Source organism: Helianthus annuus, chromosome 9 (assembly GCF_002127325.2).
Source record: "Helianthus annuus cultivar XRQ/B chromosome 9, HanXRQr2.0-SUNRISE, whole genome shotgun sequence".
NCBI lineage: Eukaryota > Viridiplantae > Streptophyta > Magnoliopsida > Asterales > Asteraceae > Helianthus > Helianthus annuus.
In genome coordinates, this window is record NC_035441.2 from 115,440,660 (window position 1) to 115,447,221 (window position 6,562).

Below are 6,562 nucleotides of genomic sequence, written 5' to 3' on the forward strand. Positions count from 1 at the left end.
TGGACACACCTCATCATCATATAGCCCCAAATAGAGCGCACATATCCAAATTTTAGATGATGGATTGAAGCACTTGAATAGTTATTGGTTCAAATTGTCATGTAAATGTTGCACAAATCCTATTGTAGGCATAGAGATATACTTGTATTTTTTGATCCAACCTTGTGTTATGATAATTCCTCTTTATTGGTTTCCAAATATTCTCATGCATATATTCTAACCCAAAATCTGTGTTTAGTATTAATTAACTGGTAAAATAGTGAAAGCTAATGTCCCGGTTGCTAATAGTAAATAAATATAGTAGATTTTATTTACACACTGACTATAAGGGGGCAGGGGTGGTTATCACTTGTACAAATTCCATCACTCACAACATCCAATCAAGTTACACCATGTCATCAACCATTATTTCATCCCTTACAACCTTTTTTAGCGGAAACAGTCATCACTCACCACCACACCCAACAATTTCCCACACACCCGACAATTTCCCCCCCAACCAAGAATTTCCCTCATCACCCAAAAATACCACGCGTTATAAAAATGGGAGCGTGAAAAATGGAGGTGGCGGTGGTGTTTTGAAAATTTCCACACGTGATAAAAGCGCATCATGGGGTTTTGTTCTTCCACCCTGGGTCCCCTAAAGAAAATGCTTTATTTAAAACCCCCTCTTGTCAATGTGAGAGGGCTCATGCTACAACACAAATATTGAATATATTCATAGTTAAAGACTCATAGTGATTAAAGAGAAGAAACATATAAAAGAGGCACATCCATAAGGCTCAGGATGCATATCCCAACAAGAGGCGTCGTGTGAAGAGTCTCAAATAGGACTGTAAACGAATCGAACGAACACGAACAAGGCCTTGTTCGTGTTCGTTCGTTAAGGAAATAAATGTGTTCACGAACGGTTCATGAACACTTACCGAACGAGATTTTATGTTCGTGTTCATTCATTAAGGAAATGAGCGTGTTCGCGAACGGTTCACGAACACAAACAAACACAAACAAATTTGGCGAACGCGACGAAGGATAAAGATAGATGGACCAGGGGGTAGCACTCAAATTTGAATCCCTTATTGTGGAACGGAGGTCGATCGTATTCGCCGATGTAAAGAATGAGAAATGAAAGGGAAATGATGCATAAATAAGGTGAAAGTGGGTTTCCTAGTTTAATTGTTAGGGTAATAAAATAAATAAAAGTTTAATAATATAAAAAGTACAAATAAAGTATAAAAAGGTACAAAGATCTTCAATTAGAACACAAACATACGAACATAAACGAACGCAAATCAACGAATGTTCGTGAACATGTTCACAAACACCTTACCGAATGTTCACGAACACAATCGAACGAACGAGACCTATGTTCATGTTCGTTCATTTAACTAATCGAACGAAATTTCTTGTTCATGTTCGTTCGTTTATTAAACGAACGAACATAAACGAACTTCCCATCAAACGGTTCACGAACTGTTCGCTGAACGTTCGGTTCGTTTACAACCCTAGTCTCAAATATAGAAAGCAAAACATATATATATATATATATATATATATATATATATATATATATATAGGGTAGGGATATGGTAAAAAGTGTCTAAAATGTAAGAAGGGTAAGAAGTGTTTTAAACCATTGGATATTTGATCTAATGGTTGAGATCAATAGGGTATAAAAATGTAAATTGTGTTTTAATTAGAGGGACCTTATGTAAAATTGAAGGGCAATAGTGTCTTTTTTAATGTTTGAAATATGGTAACCATATCATACACGACCAAAAACTCCTACATTCACTCCTTTTTCCTTAAATATAGGAATTAATGATTCACCTTAATTGTAGGAGGTCTTTTGTTGCATATTCGTCATACATTATCATAAAGAGAACTGTAATCAGATTCATGGCGTGGTGTTTTAAAACAACTGGATAAAATTGACTATGATTCAAGTCATGGTGTTTTATCTGGAGACATTGTTCATGGCGTGGTGTTTTAAACATCTATGATTCAAGTCATGGTGTTTTATCTAGATACATTGTTCATGGCGTGGTGTTTTAAACATCTATGATTCAAGTCATTGTGTTTTATCAATACAAAACATTCCCAGGTTTTAAAACACCATGACTATGATTCAAGCCATGGTGTTTTATCTGGAGACATTATTCATGGCGTGGTGTTTTAAACATCTATGATCAAAGTCATGGTGTTTTATCTGGAGACATTGTTCATGGCGTGGTGTTTTATCAATACAAAAACATTCCCAGATTTTAAAACACCATGACTATGATTCAAGTCATGGTGTTTTATCTAGAGACATTGTTCATGGCGTGGTGTTTTAAACATCTATGATTCAAGTCATGGTGTTTTATCAATACAAAACATTCCCAGATTTTAAAACACCATGACTATGATTCAAGTCATGGTGTTTTATCTGGAATCCAAAAAACATTGTATAAGGTTTTTGCGAAAGATGTTGGGGGGTTGTGTCGAAAAGATAAGAATAGAAAGGGTGTTACGGTGTCTCATGGTGGTGAGAAGGTGTTTCACCGGAGAGAAGGGAGGAGCTTTTGTGGGTGTCGGCTTGCCAGAAATACGGCCGGAGAAGGTCGTCGGACTTTACTTCGGTGACCGGAGTCTAGAGAGAGGCAGGTTGTTTCATCTTGGGGGCTATGGTTTTGGTGGGGATGGGGGAGAAAGAATCGTAAGAAATAATATATTTCCTAAAATTTCTCCTAAAATAGTTAACACATGATCTAATTTCCTTTAATTGATTTTAACTACTATTAGGAGTAAATTACATTATTACCCTTATTCATTAATATAATTGATGGACACATGTCAACACCAGATTATTTCTTACACTTCTTACACTTTAGCCACTTTTTACAGGATCCTTTACCTATATATATATATATATATATATATATATATATATATATATATATATATATATATATATATATATATATATATATATATATATATATATAGGGGATCGCTAAAATGAAAACCACCTCTAGTTGTAAAAACCATGAGAACCACTTTATGGCCTTTAGATCAACTAGATGGATGGATGTGATTAAAAGTAGTTAATATTAATATTAAAAGATTTTTGTCTTATTATGTCTTTAATATTATAATTCAAAAGGGTATTTAAGTAAAATAACTCTATTTTGTCTTTTTATATATATTAATTTTAAATTACCTTTTTTGTCTTATTAATTAATTACTTTTTATTACTTTTATTTTTTAAACATAATTTCTTTATTAAAAACATTTTTAAATTCATATTTTTTTTTAAAGATTTTTATACTTTTTACAATTTAAGTTTTACGTTAAACTTTTTAAGTTTTTTTGACGCGCCGTTTTTAACGCCGTTTTTTAACGCGTCGTTTTAACGCTGTTTTTAACGCCGTGTTTTAACGTGCCGTTTTTTACGCCGATTTTTACGCAACGTTTTTCACGCGCCGTTTTTTAAGGCGTCGTTTTTCTCAATCGGCGTTTTTTTAACACGCCGTTTCTAACGCACCGTTTTTAACGCGCCGTTTTTTAACGCGCCGTTTTTAACGCGCCGTTTTTTAACGCCGGTTTTTTACGCGCCGTTTTTAACGCGCCGTTTTTTTAACGCGCCGTTTTTTAACGCCGTTTTTTAACGCGCCGTTCTCAATCGGCGTTTTTAACGCATCGATTTTTTAACGCGCCGTTTTTAACGCCGTTTTTTACGCGCCGTTTTTCACGCGCCGTTTTTTACGAGCCGTTTTTCACGCGCCGTTTTTCACGCGCCGTTTTTACGCGCCGTTTTAATGCGCCGTTTTTTAAAGGCGTCGTTTTTTCAATCGGCGTTTTTTTAACGCGCCGTTTTAACGCGCCGTTTTTTACGCGCCGTTTTAACGCGCCGTTTTTTTAAGTGGTCGTTTTTCTCAATCGGCGTTTTTTTAACGCGCGGTTTTTTACACGTTTTTTACGCGCCGTTTTTCCGAAGTTTTTTAACGCGCCGTTTTTTTTTAAGCGTCGTTTTTTTAAACGCGCCGTTTTTCCACGTTTTTTAACGCGCCAAATTTTTTATACGCTTTTTACACGCCGTTTTAACGCGCCGTTTTCCGAAGTTTTTTAATGCGCCTTTTTTTGAAGTTTTTTAACGCGCCGTTTTTCCGAAGTTTTATAACGCGCCGTTTTTTTGCGCGTTTTTAGGCGCCGTTTTTTCAAGCGTCGTTTTTTTAAAACGCGCCGTTTCTCCACGTTTTTTAATGCGTCGTTTTTTTACACGCCGTTTTAAACGCGCCATTTTTTTCACTTTTTTTAACGCGCCCTGTTTGTACACTTTTTACGTTTTGCGTTAAAAATTTAAACTTTTTACGTTTTACGTAAAGGTTTTTACGTTTTACGTTAAACTTTTTACGTTTTACGAAAAACTTACGAAAAAGTTTACGTAAAACTTACGATAAGCTTTTTACGTTTTACGTAAAACTTACGAAAAAATTTACGTAACACTTTTTACGCTTCACGTTTTTACGTTTAACGATAAAAAGTTTACGGTTTACGTTAACAAATTTACGGTTTAATTTTTTTTTACAAAAAAACGTTTTTACGCAAAACCGAACGCAACAGAAAATCGCCATTTTTTTACGTTAAATTTTTTACGTTTTAACGCGCCGTTTTTTTACGTTTTACGTTAAAATTTTTACGTTTTAACACGCCGTTTTTTTATGTTTTACGTCAAAAAAGTTTACGTTTTACGATAAAAAAGTTTACGGTTTACGATAAAAAAGTTTACGTTTTACGATAAAAAAGTTTACGGTTTACGTAAACTTTTTACCTTTCACGTTAAACTTTTTACGTTTCACGTTAAACTTTTTACGTTTTACGTTCTACGTAAAACGCTTAACGTTCTACGCGCCAATTTTTTACGTTAACGTTATTTTACGCCCCGGTTTTTTACGTTAACGTTTTTTAAACATTTTACGCGCCAATTTTTTACGTTAACGTTATTTTACGTTTTACGCCCCGATTTTTTAGGTTTTACGCCCCGGTTTTTTACGTTTTACGCGTCGGTTTTTTACGTTTTACCCGTCGGTTTTTTACGTTTTACGCCCGGCTTTTTCACGCGTCGTTTTTTCCACGCGCCGTTTTTCCGTTTTACGTTAAAAATTTTACATTTTACGTTTTACGCTCGATTTTTTCAAGCGGCGTTTTTTTTACGTTAAACTTTTTGCGTTTTACGTAAAACTTTTTACGTTTTACGTTAAACTTTTTACGTTTTCCGATTTACGTTAAATTTTTACGTTTTTTCGTTTTACGTTTTTACATTAACGTTTTTTACGTTTTACCTAAAACTTTTTACTTTTTACGTTAAAAAGTTTACGGTTTACGTCAAAAAGTTTACGATTTATTTTTTTTTTACAAAAACTTTTTTAGGAAAAAACGAACGCACCCAGAAATCGCAAACTCGGTGAAGCGTCTCGGATATATTGTTTTCATCATCGACGCCTAAAAAAAACCCAACAAACAAAAAATTTTACGTAAAACTTTTTACGTTTTACTTTTTATGTTAAAAAATTTACGTTTTACGTAAAATTTTTATGTTTTACGATTTACATGAAATTTTTACGTAAAACTTTTTACGTTTTGCGTAAAACTTTTTACGTTTTTACGTTTTACGTTAAAACGAACGCACCCATAAATCGCAAAACAAAAATGCACCCAGAAAATCGCAAACTCGGTAGGTGTCTCAGATAGGTTGTTATCGTCAGCGACGCCTCATTTTTTTTTTTTTTTTGAAACAACAACATCAAAACAAAGTGCATCTCAAAAAAAAACGTGGTTTGGCTCAGATTTTCCGATAATCAAAAAGGCTGCAAAGTGGAGTTGCAGGTTCAAAAACCTACCCTCCGCCGTCCTTGCCGCGCCATCGTCATCAAAATCTAGTTTTTTTTTTGCATCATCGCCATCCAATCCAAAACATATCAACCCCACAGTCACTGATCAAACAAGAACAAACCAGATTCAAACCACAAGATTCAAAACCAACAAGATTCAAAACCAACAAAAACCCAGTTCATCAAAAAAGCACCCAGTTCATCAACAAAAACCCAGATTCAAACCCAACAAAAACCCAGTAACAATAACAACCAAACATGATGTAGATACCCAAAATCAAATCAAAGAAAACCCCATCAACAATAACAAAATGATGTACATACCCAAAATCAAATCGAGCACCCACCACCTCCGACATCGAGCACCCACCACCTGCCATCGAGCACCCACCACCTCCGACAACGACACTCCACCACCATCATCGAGCACCCACCACCTCCAACATCGGCACTCCACCGCCGTCATCGAGCACCCACCACCTCCGCCATCGACACTCCACCACCGCCGAAGATAACAACACAGGTCATAACATTAAAAACACCGCCGGAGATAACAACACAGGTCCCATCGGTCACCGTCAGAACCACCACCATCCAACCCTAAACTCCAAATCGGAGCTCACTACCCCAAATCGGAGGTGGTTGTTGGTAATCGGTGGAGGTGGGCTTCCGGAGTGTAAGGGAGAGGT

General features: G+C 35.7%; 1 long non-coding RNA gene across 1 annotated transcript; it reads right to left on the minus strand.

Annotated features, from left to right (window-relative positions):
• Nucleotides 1–5,922: 5,922 nt before the first annotated feature.
• LOC110874550 lies at nucleotides 5,923–6,351 on the minus strand. The gene is made up of 2 exons (XR_002556043.2): nucleotides 6,198–6,351; nucleotides 5,923–5,975 (listed from the first exon to the last, which is right to left on the minus strand). It is a non-coding gene; the product is annotated as an uncharacterized LOC110874550 (long non-coding RNA).
• Between the last annotated feature and the right edge of the window lie 211 nt (nucleotides 6,352–6,562).